This window comes from Chiloscyllium plagiosum, unplaced genomic scaffold (assembly GCF_037043375.1).
Source record: "Chiloscyllium plagiosum isolate Xiang-an unplaced genomic scaffold, Cpla_swu_hap1 HiC_scaffold_33, whole genome shotgun sequence".
NCBI classification, from domain to species: domain Eukaryota; kingdom Metazoa; phylum Chordata; class Chondrichthyes; order Orectolobiformes; family Hemiscylliidae; genus Chiloscyllium; species Chiloscyllium plagiosum.
The window spans coordinates 25,833,987-25,861,638 of record NW_028270171.1 but is presented as its reverse complement, the minus strand read 5'-3'; the positions used below and the strand labels follow the sequence as shown (position 1 = coordinate 25,861,638).

The 27,652-nt window shown below is 42.9% G+C and overlaps 1 long non-coding RNA gene across 3 annotated transcripts; it reads right to left on the bottom strand.

Annotated features, from left to right (window-relative positions):
* Positions 1-296: 296 nt before the first annotated feature.
* LOC122542325 (uncharacterized) lies at positions 297-27,598 on the bottom strand. Of its 3 annotated transcripts, XR_015752577.1 has the most exons (4): positions 27,499-27,598; positions 27,266-27,382; positions 18,845-19,080; positions 297-1,457 (listed from the first exon to the last, which is right to left on the bottom strand). It is a non-coding gene; the product is annotated as an uncharacterized LOC122542325 (long non-coding RNA). The 3 variants fall into 3 exon arrangements; XR_015752578.1 differs by lacking the exon at positions 18,845-19,080 and having other exon boundaries at positions 301-1,457; XR_006309776.2 differs by lacking the exons at positions 297-1,457; positions 18,845-19,080 and adding an exon at positions 12,812-13,485.
* Between the last annotated feature and the right edge of the window lie 54 nt (positions 27,599-27,652).

Below are 27,652 nucleotides of genomic sequence, written 5' to 3'. Positions count from 1 at the left end.
AATCTTAGGTCCCTCAACAAAAATGCATTTACTACATGCATTCAATAAGAAGCACACAGCAGAAAATCACCCAGCTTTTCAGCACATTCTGACTGAAAGGTTTAGACAATGGCATTTCCCTGTCATGTCAGTTGAATAGGTGAAAAAAAGATACAACAGAAGATAAAAACATACTAAAAATGGTGAGTTAACACCATCATTATGATTGTAGTGTTAAAACACAGTTCACAGTGTAGATGTGAACATTTCCTGAGATATTGCCACACACTGGCCCTGACTCAATTTGGTTTGTCTGGTAGATGCATGAGGATCTAAACAGGGATGTGCATACTCAACCACATGATCCAAGAAAGGCCAATTTGAACTGAACTAACAGGTCTCAGGTGGGACTTGCCTGGGGAATAATTTTTACTCTAGTGACCTCAGCATAGAAAGAAGGGAAAAAGAAATATCAGTGATGGCATTCAGTTCTGCACTTTTGCCTGCAAACCTATGTCAGGTGAAATCAGGATAAGGTCCAGATAGTTTCCCTCTTTCCTCCAGAGTTAAACATTTTTTTTTAATGATGGCATTTATGTGAAAAATAGCATCCCAACACATGAGAAAGCCAGAGCTTGGGACTCCACCTCCAGCACAGAGAAGTTAGAAAAGGATTTCAGATAAGAAAAAAATAATTTTAAAATGTCTTGCTGTCCAATGAATGCTGTGGCAAAGGAATGTGAATAACTGACATCTGTGTTGTCTCTTCTTATAAAGCAAGCCACAAAAGTAGTTTGCAAACTATTAGGCTCATGAATGAGTCACTCAGTGGAATTTATAACTTCACCTCCAGGGCAAAATGGGAGTATTTACAGCCAAGCTCAGTTTTCATTAGTGAGAGTGCTGTTAGTAAATTGATAGAAAAACATGTTGGTGCTCTTATTTATACAGATTAATGAGTTTGGGAATTAGATGTATCCTATCAGAACAACTTTAAACATTAAAGGAAAAAGATGGTATGCATAAATTAAATGTAGCGTTGGTCAATTCAAAACACAATGATCAAAATATATCAATAAATGGTCAATGCTTGGAAAAAGATTTGAGTTATCTGAAAAGACTGCTTTATTGGACCAAAGTGATAGTGTCATATAATAACATTGGGCAGCACAGTGGCTCAATGGTTAGCACAGCTGCCTCACAGCACCAGGGTCCCAGGTTTGATTCCAGCCTCGGGCAGCCAGTCTGTGTAGAGTTTGCACATTCTCCCCGTGTCTGCGTGGGTTTCCTCCAGGTGCTCCGGTTTCCTCCCACAGTCCAAAGATGTGCAGGTCAGGTGGATTGGCCATGCTAAATTGCCCGTAGTGTTAGGTGCATGAGTCAGAGGGAAATGTGTCTGGGTGGGCCACTCTTCAGAGGGTCGGTGTGGACTTATTGGGCTGAAGGGTCTGTTTCCACACTGTAGGGAATCTAAACATCTTTGGAAAATATTTTGAGTATCAGCAGATTGAATTAACAAAACAAAACATTTTTAAAATCCTTACTCCTCTCTTGAATGTGTTGCCTCTTAATAGTGTTATGATTTCAGAGATTTAAACGTTACTATTCTTTTACAATGAATGTTAACTAGAAATGCCACTAAGTTGTTACCGAAAGTGTCCCAGCCAAAACCCACCCTTGTCCCTGACTAAAGCTCATCTTTAGCAAAGGACATTAGATGGTGATTGGGAGTGGAAGAGTCTTTTTATTTGTCCATGGGATGTGAATGTTGTAAGTTCAGCATTTGTTGTTTATCCTTAATTGTCCTTGACAGCAGTTAAGAGTCATCCACATCATGCAGCATTGCCCTTTGATATCAAGGGCACTGCTTGTCACTGGCCACTTGGGTGTTTCTTTCCTTCATGGTGGTGGAAATTGAATAAAGATTTGTGCACTTTGTGTCTTTCGCCGTGTCTCACACCTGCACACACAAGCTGGGTGCTGGGGAAAAAAATAAGCACTACCGCAATTAGGTGGTAGTGTGGAGGTAAAAAAAATCAAGGATGGGCATAAAAAAGAAAAAAAAAGTCATCCATATTTTGGTGCACCTGGAGTCAGATGTCAGCCTGACCAGGTAAAACAGATAATCTTCCCTAAAGAATAAGGATCAACCATATTTTGGTTATGACAATCATTGATTGTTATCACAGTCACTATTAGTAGAGATTTAAAAATCACACAACACCAGGTTATAGTCCAACAGGTTTAATTGGAAGCACACTAGCTTTCGGAGGGACGCTCCTTCATCAGAGGAGCGTTGCTCCGAAAGCTAGTGTGCTTCCAATTAAACCTGTTGGACTATAACCTAGTGTTGTGTGATTTTTAACTTTGTACACCCCAGTCCAACACCGGCATCTCCGAATCATTAGTAGAGGTTAGCATTAAAATTAAGATTTCTTTTAGTTAACTTCAGTTAAATTCCACTTACTACCAGAATAAGATTTGAACTTGTGCTCCCAAAGATTGGCGTTACTCTGGATTACTGTACCTAGTAATAACATTTCCAATGTTATTACTAGGTACACATGGGAAAATCAAGAACCCCTCTTTTTAAACACCAAACACCTTTGTTTGGTTGCAACAAACATTTTTATTGCTTTTCCGTATATACACTTAAGTTGAAATGCAACTAACTAGATTAAAACAAAAGAACCTAATTATAAGGTTTTCTTGAATGTATGAAAGTCCTACAAACACCAATAAAAAGTGACAACACACACAAACACTGGTAATAAGTCTCTATAAGCTCCAGCAAGTTATCTCTTTATATGTGCAACATGCCCCTGTGGCATTGCACTCACACTATCTTGCATTCATTGTTGAGATACTCATTGGGACTTTTCAGAATTTGTGCCACTGGCATCACATTTAAATCCAAACTGTGCACCAGATCAAATTTTACAAGCTAGAAACTGACATTCATGGTGTGTTGCCGCATGGCTGAGAAAGGGACAGGAACCTAGAAATCCTAGTTGATGGAGTGATGAAGAGGAGGATACCATAGTTCTAGATCCTGCCAAAGTGGTCTGAAGTTGTCACCCAGATTAGTGCAGTGTTTGCAGTCTGGTGGAAGAGGCAGTAGTGCTGCAAGAAGTTGAATGATCTTCTGTGCTCTGCAAGGATAAATGTCACTATTCTCTCTGCCTTCTCACACCCAAACTCTTCCTCTGCACCCACCCCCACCAAGGCTAATGGTCACCAACTCTATCAATACATACAGCGCTTTCTTTCACTTACTCTCACATTTCCGAGACCATGCATGCCTTTGCACTTCTGCTCACTCACAGGGGAGACCTCACCACCTGCACCGGCACTAATAGCTGTGCCAGCCACTTTTACCTCATTCAATCTCTACCTTTGTTTAATTGCAGGTAAAAAATACTCAGAACTGGCCAGAGACAGGTGTGAGGTGTCCAACCTTTGACTCCTCATGCCAAACCAGGTCTTCAGGAAGAGGTGACCACTTGTGATAATTCTGAGATTTCCATGTATATGAGATGCAATCTCACCAACTTGCTATACAACTGTAGCACAACATCCCTTCTTTTACATTCCATACCCCTTAATAAAATGACAACATTGTATTTGCCTTCTTAATCACTGCTGTACCTGTTACTACTGGTCAACTTATCTTTGCAGTATAGAGCCTTACAAACAATCATTGCATTAAAACAAATCTAATTTTAACCTAATTTGATAATTAATCTAATTTGAAGCTGGAAATCATTTAACATTTACTTGTCAGAATATTCCTGACTCTTGAAGCGGTTTTCACCCAAGTTTTACCCAATGTCAGAGGTCATGCAGATTGGATTGTAACCAGAAGTGAAAAGTTTTGATAAGGTGGATATGGAGAGGATGTTTCCTCCTACAAGAAAATGTTGGATTAGTGGTTGTCCATTTTAATAGTTTACGCAAAAAAAGAGTTTTCCCAAAGGGAGTGAATATCGTTGTGAAAAGACAGTGATAGCAGAGTTCTTAAATATTTTTAAGACACAGACAGATAAATTATTGTTAAGCGTGGTTATCAGGGGATGGCATAAATGTGGATTTGAGGTTGCAATTAGATCAACTATGATCTTACTAATGTTAGAGCAGGCTTTAGAGTCTGAATGATCAATCCCTGATCCTGATTTATATATTCCATAGGTTCGTAAGAAATTCTAAAATGCTGACCCAATTTTTGTCCAAGCCACAACCATTCCTGACTGTTTTATGACACACAAAAAATCCAAGCCCGAGGTCTCAATAACCACAGCTATTAAAAGACCTCTTCAGTGGACTAAAAGGGAGTTTCATCATTGTGGTCCTTTTTAAAATTGAAGAGGAAAAACTAATTTGGAACATGTATTAATTGTTTCATATTTTTTCAAATTGTTAGATGTAATAAGTTGTGAATTGTGAGGGTTGATTACTTTGTGATGTAGTTTTGGATCCACTGGGATTGAAAACAGGAGCAGCATTGGGAATCATACTTCATCATATTTCTAATCAGCAATGAATAGTCATCTGAAGGTTTTAACCCATCTGTCTGGGCTGCATTCCCAGAGCTGTGGAGCTGAAAAAGCAAAATGTTTACAAATGGAATCATTTAGTACAAAGTTCTGCTGGAATGAAGTGACCAGAAATGGAATGTATATTGTTAGAACACTTGGATGTTGAAAATACAGGTTTATCAACCTTCAGTTTAATAATAGCTGTCACATTTAGGGGAAGCCCTAAATGAGTTTTTTGTTTCTGTCTTTACGAAAGAAACAAATTTTGTAGTGAGTTAAACCTTTGAAGAGTAGGTGTGCATGCTGGAATGGATAGAGATAGAGGAAGCTGATGTGCTGAAAATTTTGTCAAACATTAAGATTGACAAGTCGCCAGGCCCAGACCAGATTTGTTCTCGGCTGCTTTGGGAAATGAGAAATGCAATTGCTTCGCCACTTGCGAAGATCTTTGCATCCTCTGGAGTCGTACCTGAGGACTGGAGAGAGGCAAATGTAATTCCTCTCTTCAAGAAAGGAAATAGGGAAATTGCCGGCAATTACAGATCAATAAGTCTCACGTCTGTCATCTGCAAGGTGTTAGAAAGGATTCTGAGGGATAGGATTTATGACCATCTGGAAGAGCATGGCTTGATTAAATGCAGTCAACACGGCTTTGTGAGGGGCAGGTCATGCCTCACAAACCTTATCGAGTTCTTTGAGGATGTGACTAGAAAAGTTGATGAGGGTCGAGTTGTGGATGTGGTGTATATGGACTTCAGCAAGGCATTTGATAAGGTTCCCATGGTAGGCTCATTCAGAAGGTCAGGAGGAATGGGATACAGGGGAACTTAGCTGTCTGGATACAGAATTGGCTGGCCAACAGAAGACAGTGAGTGGTAGTAGAAGGAAAATATTCTGCCTGGAAGTCTGTGGTGAGTGGTGTTCCATAGGGCTCTGTCCTTGGACCTCTACTGTTTGTAATTTTTATTAATGACTTGGATGAGGGATGGGTCAGCAGGTTTGCAGACGACACAAAGGTTGGAGGTGTCGTTGACAGTATAGAGGGCTGTTGTAGGCTGCAGCGGGACATTGACAGGATGCAGAGATGGGCTGAGAGGTGGCAGATGGAGTTCAACCTGGATAAATGCGAGGTGATGCATTTTGGAAGGTCGAATTTGAAAGCTGAGTACAGGATTAAGGATAGGATTCTTGGCAGTGTGGAGGAACAGAGGGATCTTGGTGTGCAAGTACATAGATCCCTTAAAATGGCCACCCAAGTGGACAGGGTTGTTAAGAAAACATATGGTGTTTTGGCTTTCATTAACAGGGGGATTGAGTTTAAGAGTCGTGAGATCTTGTAACAGCTCTTAAAACTTTGGTTAGACCGCACTTAGAATACTGCGTCCAGTTCTGGCCGCCCTATTATAGGAAAGATGTGGATGCTTTGGAGAGGGTTCAGAGGAAGTTTACCAGGATGCTGCCTGGACTGGAGGGCTTATCTTATGAAGAGAGGTTGACTGAGCTTGGACTTTTTTCATTGGAAAAAAGGAGGAGAGAGGACCTAATTGAGGTATACAAGATAATGAGAGGCATAGATAGAGTCGATAGCCAGAGACTATTTCCCAGGGCAGAAATGGCTAACACAAAGAGTCATAGTTTTAAGCTGGTTGGAGGAAAGTATAGAGGGGATGTCAGAGGCGGGTTCTTTACATAGAGATTTGTGAGAGCATGGAATGCATTGCCAGCAGCAGTTGTGGAAGCAAGGTCATTGGGGACATTTAAGAAACTACTGGACATGCATATGGTCACAGAAATTTGAGGGTGCATACATGAGGATCAGTGGTCGGCACAACATCGTGGGCTGAAGGGCCTGTTCTGTGCTGTACTGTTCTATTTTCTATGATCTACACTGGGCTAGATTTTCCTACAGGTTTCAGGACTCCAAAGTTTAGCTTATAAACAAGGTACCAAACCCTGTCATTTTGGTGTTGAGCCCACAGGCATAACCTTCTAGAAAAGTAGCCTCCTATTAATGATGGAAGGTGGATTTCATAGATGAAGGTCCATTTAGGCTCATAGCAATGTCAGTCTAGGAGGCCCTGCACGTAGTGGGCACTACGGAGACAGACAGGCAAGTACAACATGGTGGACATGAAGTAAAAAGGCCCAAGCTTGGTAGCGCATTGGTAAAAGGGGAAACACATGTACAGTCTTAGTCACAGACAAAGCTGTAATCTTTCTTCCCTGACCTTGTCATTGGGGCACAGAGGTTCTGGCTTTGATTAGCCTCCATTCTCACTGTCACAGGAGGGCTGCCTTGATCGAGCTACCATCCTTTGCACACAGCACGGAACCACTCCAATATTGGTAAATTACTAATACAGGTGCAAAATGGCACCTAAGTGGAGACTTAGTTCAATAATTTGGCTGCCATCTCAATAGAGATGACCCTGCTCCGAGGCTGCCCAGAAAAATTCCAGCAGAGATATAGAAATATGTAGGAATATCTTGATGAGGCATCCTGTTTTCTTGACTGCCCCCACCATGTCAAAATTCCAGCCCAGTGTGTCCATCAATAACTATAGTTGGTTTTTGGCCCCTTCTCTTTCTATGGAGTTGTAGTTTCTTACTGAATTGCCATTCCACAGAGGATGGCAGCATTGGAATCTCAACCTATCAGCCAATCTTTGAAAATATTTGTGTAGACATCATCTCACAGTGCAATGGTGTCCTTTTGGAATTACAAATTTCCAGCATGAATGCTTGAACAGGAATCAGAGATGGGAAAATAGGCTAATTATGTTCTGTTGAAAATATCTGCAAAGTCCCTACCTGAATCCAGACTAGAGGGCATAGGGTTAGGGTGAAGGGACAAGATATAAAAGAGACCTAAGGGGCAACTTTTTCACACAGAGGGTGGTACATGTATAGAATGACCTGCCAGAGGAAGTGGTAGAGAGGTTCCAGAAAAGCACAGCAGGTCAGGCAGCATCCAAGGAGCAGAAAATCTACATTTTGGGCAAAAGCCTTTCATCAGGAATGAAGGCAGGGACCCCCCGGGGTTGAGAGGTAAATGGGATGGGGGTGGGGCTGGGGAGAAGGTAGCAAAGAGTACAATAGGTGGATGGGGGTGGGGATGAAGGTGATAGGTCAGAGAGGAGGGTAGAGCAGAGAGGAGGGTGGAGCAGATAGGTGGGAAGGAAGATTGGCAGGTAGGACAGGTCATGAGGATGGTGCTGAGCTGGAAGGTTGGAACTGGGGTTAAGTGGGGGGAGGGGAAAGGGAAATGAGGAAACTGGTAAAGTTTACATTGATGCCCTGGGGTTGAAGTGTTCCGAGGCAGAAGATGAGGCGAACGCTTCGGAACACTTCAACCCCAGGACATCAATGTGGACTTCACCAGTTTCCTCATTTCCCCTTCCCCCAGCTTACCCCAGTTCCAACCTTCCAGCTCAGCACCATCCTCATGACCTGTCCTACCTGCCAATCTTCCTTCCCACCTATCCGCTTCACCCTCTTCTCTGACCTATCACCTTCATCCCCACCCCCATCTACCTATTATATTCTTAGCTACCTTCTCCACAGCCCCACCCCCCTCCCATTTATCTCTCCACCCTGGAGTCTCCCTGCCTTCATTCCTGATAAAGGGCTTTTGCCCAAAATGTTGATTTTCCTGCTCCTTGGATGCTGCCTGACCTGCTGTGCTTTTCCAGCAACACTCTAATCTAGACTCTGATTTCCAGCATCTGCAGTCCTCACTTTTGCCTAGAGGAAGTAGTAGAGGCTACTACAATTGCAACATCTAAAAGGCATCTGGATATATGAATTTGAAGGGTTTGGAGGGATAGGGGCTGGATAATGGCAGGTGGGACTCGATTGGGTTGGGATATCTGGTTGGCATGGATGGGTTGGACGGAACGGTCTGTTTCCGTGGAGTATGTCTCAATGACACCACCCAATCGAGATTAGCTAATTAATATAAACTAGAAATCAAACTTGAGACTCTTCTGAGCTCTGTGACTCAGTTATTACTTGGTTCATCAACTGAACCATGATGGACGCTCAGTATTATTTCTTCCTTTCTTAAGGACACTATTTGGGAACAGCGTGGAGAATGTTTGTAGAAGCTGTACCTCCTTTTTAGGGCACTAGCTGCTGTATTCATCAGTACAAAGCTTAAGGTCCCAAAACATTAACAATAATCTAAATGTTTTCTGAGCTTGCCAGCTCAGTATGGTGTATGCCATTATCCTCTTTCGGTGTAGTAAACTACTGGGCTGTTTGATTTCGTGTGCTTGAGTAAACCACTTCCTGAACCAACTAGAAGAGTCTCTTACAGTTAATAAGATATAGTTTATTGCTTTTAGCAACTAACTACAGGTTACATTGGTATAGTAGATATTATTATAAACTTCAAGGGGATCAGATGTTAGGTCCTCCTTTGAAATCCTAAGCCAATAGGATAGTGCTTATGGTACTTCTCAAAGGTAACCTTTTCAGACCTCGATGTGAGGGATGATAAATGTGTAAGGTAAGTGTATGAGGGTTAGAGTGATAAGTAGGTGGTGAGGGGAATAGGTAAGTAATTTTTGAGAAAATTTGTAGCTTAGGTCGATGATAAGTATGTAAGTTAACTCGCTGAGCTGCAAGGTTTGTTTTCAGATGTTTCATCACCATCATCAGTGAAGTGCTGGTGCTATGACCTGCCTCTCTATTGAAAGGTCTTGGTTTCTTAAGGGATAGGGAAGTGACAGGTGTACATGGATTAAGGTCGGAATTGGGTTTGGGAGTTTCAGATAAAGTATGGTCAGATGAGAGAGGGAATCAGTTGTTGGAAACAGACTGGGGAGTCCAGAAGAATTGTAGTGGCAAGTTTCGGATAGTAGGCTTGGTTATGTGAAAAAGCAGGCAATTAGTGCAAGAAGGGAGTCAATAGTATAGTTACGCAGGAATTACAGCAAACTTTCATCCTCCAACTTTCTCAGGGCATCACTTTAGTTAATTAAGTCAGAAACCTTCAAAATCTCCAACTCTAACTCAGTGAAAAACATTTTTTGTGGGTTCCACATGCTGGATAACTGCCTGTTGAAGTTTAAGCCTCTTAGGAATTACCTTATTGTTATTTGTTGGGAGTTCCATAAAATTATAAGAGAGATTGACAGTTAGGTGCTGAGACATGTTTACCCTGGTTTGAAATCTGAGAAGTAGAAGACGTGGTTTTGTGATAAAGGGTCAATTATTTGTGACTGAGATAAGATTAGATTAGATTACTTACAGTGTGGAAACAGGCCCTTCGGCCCAACAAGTCCACACCGACCCGCCGAAGTGTAACCCACCCATACCCCTACCCCTACATTTACCCCTTACCTAACACTACGGGCAATTCAGCATGGCCAATTCACCTGACCTGCACATCTTCCGGAGCACCCGGAGGAAACCCACGCAGACACGGGGAGAATGTGCAAACTCCACACAGTCAGTCGCCTGAGTCGGGAATTGAACCCGGGTCTCTGGCGCTGTGAGGCAGCAGTGCTAACCACTGTGCCACCGTGCTGCCCACGAAGAGGGAATTGTCTTCATCTAAGGGTTTGTGAATCTCTGGAATTCTCTACCCTTTGGGGCTCTGAATGTTTGGTCATTGAGTATACAAAAAGGTAGGATAGAAATTTAGGGAAATCGAGGGAATTAATGTTAGGAGTAAAGGAGAAATTGAGGTTCAATCTCAGCACAACCTTCCCCAATGGTGCTGCATATTTGAGAGGCTTTATAATCTATTCCTGTTCCCAAGTTTTACACACTGTGTTTACAATTGCACTCATGTGTCAGCCTTGATTATGCAATTTGGGATAGGGTTTGAACCCAAATTTACTGACTCAGAGGCAAAGTGCAATCAATGAAATGTACCAGGAGCTGATGTACCAGTTTCAAAACCTCTATAACTATTACAGATAGTAACTGCTGAAAGCAGCTAGAAGTGTAGATGAGGGATCAGTGTCATAATTGGTGATCTGTTTAATTATAAGGCCTTGCAAAAGTTAATATTGCCAGTCATATTATAAAGAGGTTTTGAATTTTGAAAACATATGAAAATAACAGACATGAAAAGACCAATCGGTGCACTGAACCTGCTCCATAATATAGTAATTCGATTGTAGTGTTTAAAAGGCATTTGGATAAGTACATGAATAGGAAATGTTTGGAGGGATATGGGCCAAGAACAGGCAGGTGGGATTAGTTTAGTTTGGGATTATGTTCGGTATGGACTGGTTGGACCAAAGGGTCTGTTTCTGTGCTGAATGACCCTATATAACCACAGCTACACTATTAAGTCCCTCTATGTGACATTATAGGACTAGTTAATTTCTTATGCTGTTTGGTAATCAATCCAAAATGTGCAAGAGAAGGTGGTATGATGAAGAAAACATGTTTCCTAAAGGAGTACAGAAATTCAGATAGGATGTCCTTGTTGACCAGTGCCTGTACCTCCTGGTAGTTAGCCAAAGGAGGTAGCAAACAAACTTCTTAAACTTATCATTCACCTGTTTTAGAGACTTGTTTGTGAAGGGTTCATAGCCAAGCCAATTATGTCCATATTCAATTTTGTCCAAATTCAATTTTGTCATTAGTACACTTTTCGGTTATGATGAGTCTTTTTAAAAAAATCAGTGTTAGATTTATTGGCCATTCCTAATTGCCTTTGAACTGAGTGGCTTGCTAGGCCATTTAAGAGAACAATTAAGAGTGAACCACAATATTGTGTGATTCGGTCACATGTCTTTCAGATTAGGCAAGCATGGCACATTTCCTAAGGTAGTATTTAATGGTCACCATTACTGACACTAGCTTTAAATTCCAGCTTTTATTACTCAATTTAAATTCTATGGGTTGTTATAGTGGGATTGTTATGAAACCATGCATCCAAATGAGCATCTTGATTGTTGTGGTTCTGTTCGCCGAGCTGGAAATTTTTGTTGCAAACGTTTCGTCCCCTGTCTCGGTGACATCCTCAGTGCTTGGGAGCATCCTGTGAAGCGCTTCTGTGGTGTTTCCTCCGGCATTTATAGTGGCCTGTCCCTGCCACTTCCGGTTGTCAGTTTCAGCTGTCCGCTGTAGTGGCCAGTATATTGGGTCCAGGTCGATGTGTTTGTTGATGGAGTTTGTGGATGAGTGCCATGCTTCTAGGAATTCCCTGGCTGTTCTTTGTTTGGCTTGCCCTATAATGGTAGTGTTGTCCCAGTCGAATTCATGTTGTCGTCTGCGTGTGTGGCTACTAAGGATAGCTGGTCGTGTCGTTTCATGGCTAGTTGATGTTCATGGATGCGGATCGTTAGCTGTCTTCCTGTTTGTCCTTGCATGGGATTTTGTACACTACATTAGTTTTGCTCATGCTGGGTATCGGGTCCTTCGTTCTGGTGAGTTGTTGTCTGAGGGTGGCTGTTGGTTTGTGTGCTGTTATAAGTCCTAGTGGTCGCAGTAGTCTGGCCGTCAGTTCTGAAATGCTCCTGATGTATGGTAGTGTAGCTAGTCCTTTGGAAAGCCACACACACAGACCAAGTCCTGAACTATGAAAGCAATCACCCCAACACACACAAACGAAGTTGCATCAAGACACTATTCAAAAGGGCCACAACACACTGCAGCACACCAGAACTGCAAAAACAGGAAGAGGAATACCTGTACAAGGTATTCGCCAAAAACGGATACCCGCGCAATTTCATCAACAGATGCCTAAGAGAAAGACAACGGAACGAGGACATGCCGCAACCCAAAGGACTAGCCACACTACCATACATCAGGAGCATTTCAGAACTGACAGCCAGACTACTGCGACCACTAGGACTTACAACAGCACACAAACCAACAGCCACCCTCAGACAACAACTCACCAGAACGAAGGACCCGATACCCAGCATGAGCAAAACTAATGTAGTGTACAAAATCCCATGCAAGGACCGCACAAAACACTATATAGGACAAACAGGAAGACAGCTAACGATCCGCATCCATGAACACCAACTAGCCACGAAACGACACGACCAGCTATCCTTAGTAGCCACACACGCAGACGACAAGCAACATGAATTCGACTGGGATAACACTACCATTATAGGGCAAGCCAAACAAAGAACAGCCAGGGAATTCCTAGAAGCATGGCACTCATCCACAAACTCCATCAACAAACACATCGACCTGGACCCAATATACCGGCCACTACAGCGGACAGCTGAAACTGACAACCGGAAGCGGCAGGGACAGGCCACTATAAATGCCGGAGGAAACACCACAGAAGCGCTTCACAGGAGGCTCCCAAGCACTGATGATGTCACCTAGACAGGGGACGAAACGTTTGCAACAAAAATTTCCAGCTCGGCGAACAGAACCACAACAACGAGCACCCGAGCTACAAATCTTCTCCCAAACTTTGAGCATCTTGATTATTAGTCTAGTAACATCACCACTGCACCATCATATTGCCGTATGGAATGAATTTGAAACCCTGATGGATTTTTTCCCCCATTAGTCTGGAAATGAGGACAACTGCAGTGCTGAGTTCAACTATGTTGACACAGACTAAGAAATCAAACCTGGAACTTACTTGCACTTGTGGCAGGTAATGACTCAACTTCATATTTTGGGGAAATTCCAATAAAGCAATTAAAACAAAAGATTACTGGATATTCAATACCTTTCTGAGTCAGTTTATCTGAATAAATCTCTCAACCCTCAGTACGAAGTGGAAGTGTCAATCTCCAGTATTAAATTTGTGTTTTACATGCAATTGAACAAACCAGCAAACAGTTTTTTTTCTATTTCAATACTATCCCTGCAAAATGTGAAAACATTACAAGCCCAAACTTAAAATTCACAGAGAAACAATCTTCTGATAGCCCTGGGTGCAATTGTAAGTGGTGTCAGGAGATTCTGAAGACATGGTTGGTCATCCTTGAGCCACACTGCACAGTACCCTGTTTCAACGCAGCTGAGACTTCATCTGGAAGGAGCAGAAAAGTAAAAGAGATCATAAAAAATCTTCAGAACAATATCAAGATAGATGATCAAAAGATGAAATATGGCTGTGCATGAGTGGTTTGGAGACGGTTCACTCTATTCATTCCTGGGATGAAGAAACTATCTTGTGACAAAAGATTTGATAGACTGGGCCTTTACCCATTAGAGTTCAGAAGAATGATAGTTGATATTATGAAAAAAAACATCCTCGAGGGGTCTTGCTACAATGGATATCATAAGGATGGTTTCTCTTGTAAGGGAGACAAGAACTATGGACCACATTTTCCAAATGAGAAATCTCCCTTTTAAAGACATGTATGAGGAGGTTTTCTTTCTTTCGAGGAATCATTAAGTTTATGGGGTGGAAGACAAGAAAATGCAGTTGAGCCCACAACAATATCCACCACAATACTTTTGAATGGAAGAGTAGCCTAGAAGGGCCAAATCACCTGCTCCTAAGTCCTGAGTTTTGACTCCAGAGTTGCCCTTTTCCACAACTCCCCTCTGAAATTGCTATTGTAGCAGTATGAAGAGCGTGCAGGAGACTCTTAATATCTCTAGATTCTGAATCCACACAGCACACCCACTTTACACCTTTACAGTGAACAAGGCATACTCTAGTGGGAGATGTTGAGTTTCCACTTAGATGCAGTGGTAAGTGAAGGAAGAAGAAATCCTTTTGAGGTCACTTCAGTGGGTCTGAGTAGTTAATTGCAGTATGAATTTTGAACATGTATGCATTTTCAATCTTTTAGCTTCTGATGTAGTCTCATTTCTTCACTAATCACTATGATTTTCTTACAAGAAAGCAATACAACAGCCTCCCCCATTACAATGAGATGCTGCCCTTTCCTGAAGAAACCTTTGAATTCCTCACTGCGTCAATAATGTGCAGACATTCACTCATAATCCAGCAAACCATAGACCTTGAATTTGTGCACACAGTCAAAGTTGCATAGGCAGTGTTCAATGATCCACAGTTTATCCAATAAGTTCAATGGCATGATATTGAACATGGGGCAGCCACAAAGTTGGTGCTGCACAAGCAATTGATGAAAACTATGCTTAACAGTCACAGGTGTGCAGGAGCCAAAGGTCGTTTTCCTGGTTGGGGTCTCCATCACCAGGCAAGCCAATCTTCGGATATCAGCTAGGAAAAGCTCAACTGAGAAATTATTTGCATTATTCCTGGTATGGAGGTATAGTGGGAAAGTGTAGACATTTCAGTGCATTTGATATTGAAAGCTTACTCATGGAGAACATATAGCCATTGCAAATGTACAGTGTAGAATCCTAATATACTACAGGATTCTAAGGGGAGAAAGGGAAGAATGAGGTTAATGGTATAGGTAGAATGTCATGGATCTGATAAATCTTCCTGGAGCTGATGGCTCCCCGATTAGCCTTCTTGTTAATGGACAGGTGATCCAAAATATTGCAGCCCTCCATGAGCCCGTTTGCAGGAGTAGCTGGTGTTAGGCTTGACAGTTAATGCAAAGCTACTATATCTCTCAGCTAGGCTTCTTGCTTTGAGGTTGTCACATCCACAGCAGAGAGAAGAATAGATTTGCTTTTGTTCCAAATAACATCGGGGAGACTATGTCCTAGTGATATTAGCTTTGGACTGTAAACCCACAGGCCCAAATAACGTTCTGGGGACCTTGGTTCAGCAGGAAAAAAAAAATCTGGAATTAAGAATCTCATGGTGACCATTAACCCATTGTTGATTACTGGAAAAACCCATCAGATTCACTAATGTCTTTTGGGAAAGAAACTGCCATTCTTATCTGATCTGGCTTACATGTGACCAGACCCACAGCAATGTGGTTGACTCTTAACAATTAGAGATGGGCATTAAATGCTGGCCTCTCCGGCAACGCCCTCATCCCATGAATGAATTTTTAAAAAAACATGCAAGACAAAACAGTTCTCAGTGAATAAGACATGTTATTTAGACGATGCAGTTGCCTGCAGGCCAGTTAGCCCAGTTACAAACAGAACAGCAAAGTAAACTTGTCAATGTAGCTTAGTCACCCTGGAAGCAAGTGGCTGTGAGATTTTCACATGCCTCAGTTGCTTGGTGAACCAAAGCCCTTTGTCTTGGTGTATACGAGGGACCGCTTGGGCCATGTCAGCATACACTCTCTTACTAGAGTAGACCTCCAGCTCCTCCATCTCATTATGTCCCAAGACATCTCCCTATTTATCAAGTCAGGATGAGGAGGACATTATAAACAACTATCAATGGTTCACTCTGTCTTGGATCCGCTGCATTGTCTGAAGATCCAGGAATCTGAGTCTCATCTTCTCATGGTCCTTGTGGAAGCATGGTGGTCCTTGTGGAAGCATGGATAATACTGTATTTGTCAGTAACAGTCTGTGCATTGGTGACAAGTCAGAGAGTCCAACAGCATAGACAGGCCCTTTGGCCCAACTGGAGGCCTGTGAACAGCCACAAGGATTGGTGCTGAGTCCACTAATTTTTGTCATTTATATAAATGATTTGGATATGAACATAGGAGGTATAGTTGGTAAGTTTGCAGATGACACCAAAATTGGAAATGTAATGGACAGCAAAGGAGGTAACCTCAGAGTACAGTGGGTCTTGATCAGATGGACCAGTGGGCTGAGGAGTGGCAGATGGAGTTTAATTTAGATAAATGTGAGGTGCTGCATTTTGGAAAAGGAAATCAGAGCAGGACTTTTACACTTAATGGTAAGGTCCTGGGAAGTGTTGCTGAACGAAGAGACCTTGGAGTGCAGGTACATAGTTCCTTGAAAGTAGAGTCGCAGGTAGATAGGATAGTGAAGACGGTGTTTGGTATGCTTTCCTTTATTGGTCAAAGCATTGAGTATAGGAGTTGGGAGGTCCTGTTGCAACTGTACAGGACATTAGTTAGGCCACTTTTGGAATATTGTGTGCAATTCTGGTCTCCCTCCTATCGGAAGGATGTTGTGAAACTTGGAAAGGTTCAGAAAAGATTTACAAGGATGTTGCCAGGTTTGGAGGGTTTGACCTATAGGGAGAGGCTGAATAGGCTGGGGTTGTTTTCCCTGGAACTTTGGAGGTGGAGGGGTGACTTTATAGAGGTTTATAAGATCATGAGGGGCATGGATAGGATAAATAGGCAAGGACTTTTCTCTGGGGTGGGGGAGTCCAGAACTAGTGAGCATAAGTTTAGGGTGAGAGGAAAAAGATATAAAAAGGACCTAAGGGGCAATTTTTTGACGCAGAGGGCATGTGTGTATGGAATGAGCTGCCAGATGAAATTGTGGAGGCTGGTACAATTACAGCACTTAAAAGACATCTGGATGGGTATATGAATAGGAAGGCTTTAGAGGGATATGGGCCAAGTACTGGCAAATGGGACTAGATCAGGCTATGATATCTTGTCGGAGAAATTGAGCACTGCAGATGCTGGAGATCAGAGGCGAGACTGTGTTGCTGGAAAAGCGCAGCAGGTCAGGCAGCATCCGAGGAACAGAAGAATCGATATGCCTGGAGAATCAGACATAAACCATGATGGACATAATATGTTCATCAACGCTAACGCCATTTCCCTGCACTTGGCCCATATCCTTCTAAACCTCTTCTTTCCATGTATTTGTCCAAATGGCCTTTTAAATGTTGTTAATGTACCCACCTCAATTACTTTCGCTGGCAGCTCATACCATTTGCGTAACACCTTCTGTGTAAAAAAGTTGCCCCTCAGGTTCCCTTTTATTCTTTCCCCTCTAACATTAAACTGATGTTCTCCAGTCCTTGATTCCCCAACCCTCGGAAAAAGACTGAGTGCAGTCACCTTGTCCATGCCTCTTATGATCTTATAAAAGTGTATAAGATCCCATCCCCCACCCAATCTCCTATGCTCTAAAGAAAGAAGTCCAAGCTTGTCCAACCTCTCCCTCAGACCCTTGAGCCCTGGAAACATCCCTGTAAATTTCTTCTACACTCTTTCCAGTTTAATAACATCCTTCCTATAGCACGGTGACTAAAACTGAACACAACACTCCAAGTATGGCCTCACGAACTTCAAGTACAACTGCAACATAACTTCCCAACTTCTATACTCAATGCTTTGGCTGATGAAGGCCAGTGTGCCAAAAGCCTTCTTTCACTCCCCTGTCTACCTGTGACTCCACTTTCAGAGAACTGTACACCTGAATCCCGGGGTCCCTCTGTTCTACACTTAAGGCCCTACCATTTACTATGAAACTCCTACTTGATTTGACTTTCCAAAATGCAAGACCTCACACTTATCTATATTAAAATCCATTTGCCATTTCTCAGCCCACTTCCCCAGTTAATCAAGGTCCTACTGCAATTTCTGGTAACTTTCCTCACTGTCCATGATACTGGTCATTGTAGTATCATTTACAAACTTACTAATCATGCCTTGTACATTCTCGTCCAAATCATTATTATAGATAACAAACAGTAATGGGCCCAACACTGACCTCTGAGGTACACCACTAGTCAGAAGCCTCCAGTCCAACAGGCATCCTTCCACTATTACCCTCTGCTTCCTAACATCAAGCCAATTGTGTATCTAATTTGCCAGCTTTCCCTAGATTCCATGTGAGTTAACCTTCCAGAGCTACCTACCATGAGGAACCTTATCAAAGTCCTTATGGAAATCCATATTCTACTTCTACTTCAACCTTCCTGGTGATTTTATCAAAGAACTCGAACAAATTGGAGAGGCATAATCTCTCACTCACAAGGTCATGCTGACTAATCCATATATACATGTCCATTTTGGTTCCTGAGGGGTCCTATTCTCTCACTTGTTATTGTTTTTGCTTTAATATACTTAACAAACTTCTTTGGATTCGCCTTAACCTTCCAAGCAAGTGTCATGAATTAGGACAACCATCCCTGTACATACTTGGGGTGTGGACAAGCGAGTGGCTGGCTGGCACCTGAGAGTTTTCCAGAATTAGGTCTCATGTCAACTCTTTGTATGACATTTGTATGCCTACATTACCTGTGGTCACAGATGATCTGCACCTACATGGAATGAAACCGTTTTGTATTCATGAAGACTGCTGGCTACTGAAAGGGAGCCCTGATGGCTACATAGATACAATCAATTTGCGATTCTCTACCTGTTAAATTCTGTAATGGCAGCAAAGTCCCTGTTGTGGTTCCCTAACTTCTGGCATCCAATGGGAAATTATTAAATAGCTGAGCTACAGCAAACAGAAAAACATTGATCTATAAATGCACATGAGTGGATGCCTGAGAGATTTTGCAGAGGTCCCCAATGACTCTTTGAAGTGACTCACAAGCATAGAAATTAAGACCACTTTTGCTTTCAAGGCAACTGGAATGGGATTACCTCTTGATTCATAAGGATACAGGTGCCCATCTAGCAGATGTAGAAGTCAACTCTCCAGCTGAGAAATTGTTGTCATTGATGGTCTGTCCTTACGAAGGTAGCTGCATTAAATCCTGCAGAATCCGTTTTTTGCCAACATTTCATGGCTAAATGGGTCCTCTTCCATAGGCTGTTGTGCCTCTATGGGCTGGTCGACAGCCAGTGCCAGCTCCTGTTTTCATGGTTCTTGTTCTTTCCTTTGGAAGTTGACACATAAGAACATAGGAACTACGAACAGAAGTAGGCAGTTAAGCCCCCTGAGCCTGCTCTGCCATTCAATACAATCATGGCTGATCTAATCTTGGCCTCAACTCTATTTTCCTGTCCATTCTTCATAACTGTTCAATGCATTACTAATTTAAAATCTGTCTGTCTCCTTGAGTAAATTTACTCAATGTGCTGGCATCCACTGCACTTTGGGGTAGTGAATTCCAAAGATTCACAATACTGTGAGAGAAGTAATTCCTTCTCATCTCTTTTTAAATCTGCTCCCTTATCCTAAAATTACACCCCTCTCATTCTAGATTGCTCCACAAATGGAAACACCTGCTCTATGTCTACTTTGTCAACCTCCTGTAATATCTTATACACACTTAGACCTCCTCTCATTCTTCTAAACTCGAGAGAGCATGGGCTTAAACTGCTTAATCTCTCTTCATAAGACAAATGTCTCATGTCTGGAATCAATCTAGTGAACCTCCTTTGAAGTGCCTCCAATGCAACTGCAACCTTCCACATGTAAGGGAGCCAAAAATGTATTGCAATACTACAGGTGCATTCTCACTAATACCTTGTACAGTTGTAGCAACATTTCCCTACTTTCTCTTTTCCTTTCACAATAAATGCCAAAATTCCATTGCCTTCCTTATTACCTGTTGTACCTCCTTACACATTTTCTGTGATTCATGCATAAGGATACTCAGATCTCTCTGCACTGAAGCACTTTGAAGTTTCTCTTCATTTAGATAATAAAGTTGTCTTTCTATTTCTCCAACCAAAATAGATAGCCTCATACTTATCCAAGTTAAACTCCATCTGCCAAGTTTTGGCCCATTCACCTAACCACTCCATAATCACTTGCAATTTTTAAAAATTTGGAAATTTGGTTTGAGTACCCTCTAAACCTATATCCAAGTAATTAATCTAGATTGTAAATAGTTAGTTAGGGTCATTTTAAAGAACGTTTTAAAAGAAGAGACAGGGCTAGATATTTGAGAGGTATTCTATAGTCTAAGATTGAGGCAGTTGATCCCATCACTACTGTGAATATAGACCTTTGGGAAAATATCTGGAGGAAAACAAAATAGGTCAAAGAGACAAGGCATTGAAAGCATATTGCTTTTATCCTCTGGATGAAACTGCTCCTTTAATGACACAAAATATAAACATATTTTAGTTATGCTGTTTCTGAGCTCTCTGTCCCAAAGGGGACTAAAGTTTTCAAACTATAATTCTCAGGGGGCTGCCTTTATATTTGAAGTAATATGATCCAGACTCCCAAAACACTATCTTACACCAAAGTACCACATCAGATAGCAGAGATTCTAATCTGCACAGTAAACTCTGCTAACTCCAGCTGTGAAGTAACTTAGTAAATTTGCTTTGCTTCAGGAAATTAAAGGGAGGAATGCAACTGGAAAAATTAAGCATACAATTAAAAAATGAGCAAATTTCAATATTTTGAATGCTTGGTCTGTCTGAAATTGATCTGACCTTGCCTAACACAGGTCACTTGAAATAACCCACTGTCGCAGTACTGGAATAAGGTAATTCATCTCAGATAGTACATGGCTCTGCAATAACCCAGTTGCTGGTCATAGTGAATAGGTGAGCCAAACAGACGAGAAAGGTCCCAGACTGTTTGCTATTCTCAACCGGAGTGATTCTACTGGCCTCAGTACAGAGGGGAGAATAAAAAAGCTGGATTTCCACTGCAATAATAATGCTGGAAAATTAAGAGTACTGGGACTGACTAAGCTATGGTGTCTCTCACTTTGGCAGGATGGGGGCTGATATTCCGCGATGCTGGGCCAAGAGACCAGGCTGAGGTATCGCCACGACAGGCTGAAAGGTCGCCATGGGCCATTGAGAAATCGGGCAAAGACACTGCCACTCCAGGCTGAGAGACTGGTGTGGGCTGTTGGGAGACTGAGCCAAGACACCACCATGCTGGGCCGAGAGATGCTATGAGCACGGAGAGACCGCCACAGGTCAGACTGGGCTGAGAGGACACCTCACCAGGTCTGTGCTGAGACTGGGTGTGAAGAAAAGAAACATCAAGGAAGAAGAAAAAAAAATGAGAAAGAAATGAATGGAGCAGATGAGCTCCTGCTGAAGCAACCTACTCAGGTGCCATGAGGGATAAAGGAACTATGTATGTATCATCTTCTTAATACCATATAGGGAGTGATACACTACTGTCAATGACAGATGAGGTCGATGTTTCAGGACAGGACTTCCCTTTCTTGTTGGCTCAGCTGATTCTCATCTTCAAGTCAGAGGTATTGATTTTAAAGCTTGCTCCTGGGCTTGAGCACATCATCTAGGTTGGCACTTCATATGGCACAGAGAGTGCTGCATTGTTGAAGGAGTCATACGTTAGATCAAAAGTTAAGGTCTGATCTGTATTTTTATGTGGATGGAGAGATCCTACATCATCATCAGGAGGAGATGGTGGCATTCTGGTATTGTTATTAGACTAGTAATCCAGATATCCATGCTATGGGGACATGGTTTTAAATCCCACAATGTTCAATTTGAACTTGGTTAATAAATCTGGAACTAAAAACTAATCTCATGGCAAGTATGAAATAATTGTCAAAAACATCTGGTTCACAAATGCCCTTTAGAGTTAGGAACCTAAGGTTAGAAAACTTTAATCTGACCAACAATCGGCAAAGTGGTAATTACTTAACAATAATCTGCTCACTGTTGCTTGGTTTGATTTATGCCCGGCCCACTGAGCCCATCCTCATTACAGGTTTGGTCCAAACATGAATAAAAGAGATGAACCCATGAGGGAAAGTGAGGGTGATTGCCGTTGACATTAAAGTAGCATTTGAACAAGTGTGGCATCAAGAAGCCCTAGCTAAATGGCAATCAGAGGAAAAACGTTCTGGTCCTCGGAGTCATATTTTCCTTTATGCTAAATGTTTTTATAGTTGTCGATGATCAATCATCTTAGCCACAAGAAATTAGTATAGGTGCTCCTCAGCTGTTTCATCAGTTATGTTTCCTTCATGATAAGATTAGAATTGGGGGATGTTTGCTGATGTTGACACAATGTTTAGCACCATCACAACTCCTCAGATACTGAAACAGTCAGTGTACAAACGCAACAAGACTCTGGCATGGCCTGAGAAGTGGCAAGTAGTATTTGCAATAGACAAGTGCTAAGTAATGACCATGGCCAACAATACAGAATCCAACCATGATTCATTATTATTCATAGTTGAATCTTGAACTAGTACTATCCCAGGAGTTGCCACTGACCAGAAACTGAACTGGACTAACCATTTAAATACTGTGGCTAAAGGAGTGTTATTTATTTTTTCTTGATTACAGGGTGGTTGAATAACATTGCAATCATTTTATCAAGATCACAAAACTCCACAACATCAGTAAATAGGACTTTTTTAACCAACTTCTTATAGCAGTCACTTTGTGAAAAATAAATGAATGGAATGGACTTTATTATGATACCTCTTCATGCATGCAATTATATTGATTTATATTCATGTTATCGTAGAATCCCTAGTGTAGAAACAGGCCCTTCAGCCCAACAGATCCACGCCGAAGAGAAGAGTAAGCCACCCAGACGCATTCCCCTACCTTTAACTCCTGACTAATGCACCCAACCTACACATCCCTGAACACTGTGGACAACTTTGCATGGCCAATTCACCAAACCTGCACATCTTTGGATTGTGGGAGGAAACCCATGCAGATTCCGGGAGAATATGCAAACTCCACTCAGCCAGTTATCTGAGGCTGGAATTGAACCTGAGTCACTGCGCTGTGAGGGAGCAGTGCTAACCACTGAGCCACTGTGCCACCCAAATCAAATCCCAAATCAACTGCCACAGAACCTAGGTTGGCAGGAGGCTGGAAGAACACAGCAAGTCAGGCAGTGTCAGCAGGTGTAGAAGTTGATGTTTCAGGACTGGGGGTGGGAGTTGGGGGAACTGCAGATAAAGGGTGAGTTGGGGGCAGAGTTGGAGGAGGAATGAATCCTGCAACCAGCCAGCATACCAGCTCTTCCTCCTCACCCATCCACCCCCAAAATGCACCTTACCCCTCCACTTCTCCCTCTCCACCTCACCCCCCGCACCGCTTTCCACCTTCCTCCCAATCCCTCTTCTCCTCCACACCCACTTCACCCCACTACACCATATTGAACCCTCACCCACTACATGCTATCACACCCCCCCAAAACCACCTAATAGTTACCCCGGGACTCCCCCAAATCCCCACCCCCAAGCTTTCTGAGGCCAAATGGTCTGTCCTCAGGAAAGGGCTCACGTTCGTACCCCTCTGTCCCCATCTCAACGAATTCCAGATCTGGCACGACGTGGAGCTCTTCTTCTCCTGCCTCCGCCTCTGTGCCTCCTTCTTTGACAAAAACTCCCAACCTCCCTCAGACGACCCCGTCTCCTACCTCCAACCTTCCTCCTCCAATTGGTCACCACCTAAAGGCCTCATACCTGCCCTAGGACTCTTCATTGCAAACTGCTAACATGACATCCGGCCACCTCAATTTCTCCACTCGCCTCACCCACTCTAACCTCACCCCCTCTGAATGTGCAGCACTCCACTCACTCCACAACAACACCTGGCTCACTATCAAACCCACTGACAAAGATGGGGCGGTGGCAGTCTGGAGGACGGACCTCTATATCACAGAGGCCAATTGCCAAGTCTCCGACACCATGTCCCACCTCCCCCTTGCCCACAACCCTACTGCGGTCATTCATGCAATCATGCAAATCCAAGATCCACTAGTGCCTTCACTGCCTCCAAACTCATAGTCCCCCAACCCCGTACTACCCAGTTCTACCTGCTCCCCAAGATCCACAAGCCCAACTACCCTGGCCACCCATCGACTCGGCATGCTCCTGCCCCACCGAACTCATCTCGTCCTACCTCGACTCCATCCTCTCCCCCTTAAAGGGAGAGGCACTTCCCACCTACATCTGCGACACCAACCACGCCTTTCATATCTTCAACAACTTCCAATTCCCCAGCCCACAGCGCTTTTTTTTCACTATGGATGTGCAGTCCTTATACATGTCCATACCCAACAAGGACAGCCTCCAGGCTCCCCGCTTCTTCCTCTCCAATAGACCCATCCAGTCCTCCTCAACCAATATCCACCTCCACCTTGCTGAACTGGTCCTCACCCTCAATAAGTTTTCCTTTAATTCCTCCCATTTCCTCCAAATCATGGGGGTGGCCATGGGTACCCGGATGGCCCCCAGCTACGCCTGCCTCTTTGTCGACCATATCGAACAGTCCCTCATCAGCACCTACACAGGCACTGTACCTCAACTCTTCCGCTGTTACATCGATAATTGCATCGCTGCACCCAGGCTGAACTGGAGCAGTTCATTGACTTCACCCACAACTTCCATACTGCCCTCAAATTCACTTGGTTCATTTCGGACACATCCCTCCCCTTTCTCGACCTCACCATTTCCACCTCTGGTGACAGTCTCCAGACAGTCTCCTACAAACCTACAGACATCCATAACTACCTGGACTACACCTCCTCCCACCCAGTATCCTGCCAGAACTCCATCCCTTTCTCCCAATTCCTCCACCTCTGCTGCATCTGCTCAGACAAGGAGACATTCCACTTCTGAGCATTCCAAATGTGCACCTATTTTGAACAACGTGCTTTTCCACCCTCCTTCATCTAGATAGCCTTCCACCGCACGACCTCTATTCCCTGTTCCACTACTCTAAACCGCCCCACCAACGCAATAAGGACAGAGTCCCCATTGTCGTAACCTACCATCTCACCAGTCTCTGCATCCAATGGATCATCCTCAAATGTTTCTGCCAACTCCAGATAGACCCCACTACTAAGAACGTCTACCCCTCTCAGCCTTCTGCAAGGTCTGTTCTCCCTGACAGTCCTTAAATCACACCACCCCCACCACTGAACCTCCAGGTACCTTCCCCTACAACAAGAAAAAATGCAAAACCTGCCAGTACACCACCCCCCTCACTTCCATCCAGAGCCCCAAACAGTCCTTCCAAGTGAGACAGAGGTTCACCTGCCTCTCTTCCAACCTAGTTTACTACATCAGGTGCTCCTGATGGTCTTCTCTACTTCGGAGAGACCAAACGTAAACTTAGGGAACGGCTCACTGAGCATCACAACTGGGTCCGCAGAGGCTGACCAACCTCCCAGTCACCACCCATTTCAATTCCCCCAACCACTCCTTTTCAACATGACCGTACTTGGCCTCCTTCATTGCCAAATCAAATCACACTGCCTATTGGAGGAACAACACCTGATCTTCCGCCTGAACACCCTACAGTCTGCAGGACTCAACATTAAGCTCTCCAATTTCAAATAATCTCCCTTCCAAGCCTCTCCACCTCACTGCCACTGTTCCCTGCCACCAACTGGATTCATTCCTCCCATTAACTAATCAACCCTCCACTTGTCTTCACCTATCCCCACCACTAACCCCCCCCCACCCCTCGTCTCCCCCTTTGTCTGCAGCTCCCCTCACACCTAGTCCTGAAGAAGGGTTACACCCAAAATGTCAACTTCTACACCTCCTGATGCTGCCTGGTCTGCCGTGTTCTTCCAGCCTCCTGCCTGTCTACTTTGGATTCCAGCATCTGCAGTTTTTCTGTCACAGAACCTAGGTGTCCAGTTAAATGCTGTTATTGTGTTAATTTGCTGTTTAGTTAGAGGTATTCAATTCTCAATTGGTGCTTCTTTTGTAGGATGTCTATGTATTGCCTGGCTGAGATCAAATAAGTCAACACAAACCAAGACTGAATTAGGGAATGTTTGGGTTTGCAGGCCTGTGTGTTACACTCTCTAATGCTTTTATTCACTCGGCCTTAGCCATCAAGGAGGAAGATTGCTCAGGATATAGGACAGAAAGGAAACTAGTGAAATCATTGGAATGTCAAGTCATTAAAATAGCCACTTCTTGAATTATTTTGGCAACTTGGTATGGCCTTTCCTTAGCTTGAATACCTTTCTTATCAAAGTACATTCAGAACTGCTTGTTATCAAATGCAGGGAAAAAATGTGGTGATAAAAGTAATTTTAATTAAATTGCAAGAGTAGAGCAAATGCCACAATTTAGAATTAGTAAATGGTAGTGCAGTGCACAAATCATGCATAATTTAGGAATGAGTTGGATTCTGCAAAGGGAGGGGAATCTTCAAATCATTCTGGATTACTAAATTGGACTCTTACATGTATAATTTTGTGATACTAGAAAGTGTGATCAAATCAATTGAATGTATAAGGATAGAAATTGATCTTGATCAGTGGTGCAAAACAGGTAGTATTGGAGATATTTTTAATCAACCTGTTCAGAGATGTTTTTAAACACATTTGGAGCAGAAGTTCTAAAGAAGGGTCACTGGATTTGAAACCTTAATTTTGTTTTTCTCTCTACAGATATTTTAGAACTGCCAAGTTCCTCCAGCAAATTTTGTTTTTGTTTCATATTTGTTTGCAATTTTTGTCAGCAGTTCTTTGTTTTATGCTAAGGCAAATGAGAGGATGCCCTTTTTTCAATTAAAATGGACTAAAAAGGTCAGCAGGTTTGGCTAAAATTATGCAAGACATTAGTGAGACCGTAGCTGGAATACTATGAACAGTTGTGTTTGCCTTATTGGAGGAAAGACATACTGGCATTGGAGACAGTACAGAGAAGGTTCACTAGGTTGATTTCTGGAATATGAAGGGGCTATATGAGAAGTGGCTGAGTAGGTTGGGTCTGTATTCATTGAAGTTTAGAAGATGAGAGGCAACCTTAATGAAATATACAAGAATCTTAGGATACTCGACAGGATAGATGTGGAGAGGAGAATCTAGGACGAGATGGCATAATCTCATAATAAAGGATCATCCATTTAAAACAGAGATGAAGAGTTTTTTTTCTAATAGTGAATGTGGAATTCATTATTGTAGAAGGCTGTGGAGGCTGGGCCATTAAGTTTATCTGGAACTGACAGAAAGTAAGATTCTATTCTCTCAGAATAGGTTGAGATTTTTAATCAGCAAGGGTTTTAGGGAAAAGGCAGTTAAGTGGAGTTGAGGTTTATGAGATCAGCCATGGTCTCATTGAATTGCAGAGCAGTTTCGATGGGCTGAATAATTCTTAACAATGTTTCTATTCTTACCTGGTCAAGCCTACATGTGACTCCAGAGCTCCATTAATATGGTTATCTCTTGACTTCTCTCTTATAATTAGGGATAGACAGGAGATGCTGGCCCAACCAGATTTGCCCACATCCCATCTACGAATAAAATATAAATTAAGGCTAAGTAAGTCAGGAGCTACCAATCCCCTCAATTTTTGTTCTCAATTCAGTGTCCTTCTCCGTTGGTCGGACGAGATGTCGTTCAATCTCACCTCAAAAGTCCATATGACTGCGACACAATCCGCTTTCTCGGCTCTCCCTCTCTAAGAGGGAGACATCAGTCTGTGGGAGTGGCAGCGCTTCCGACAGCGGGTGGATCCTCTTCTTACTATTGGTTATACCTGCTGTCACTCAACTATCAGTGCA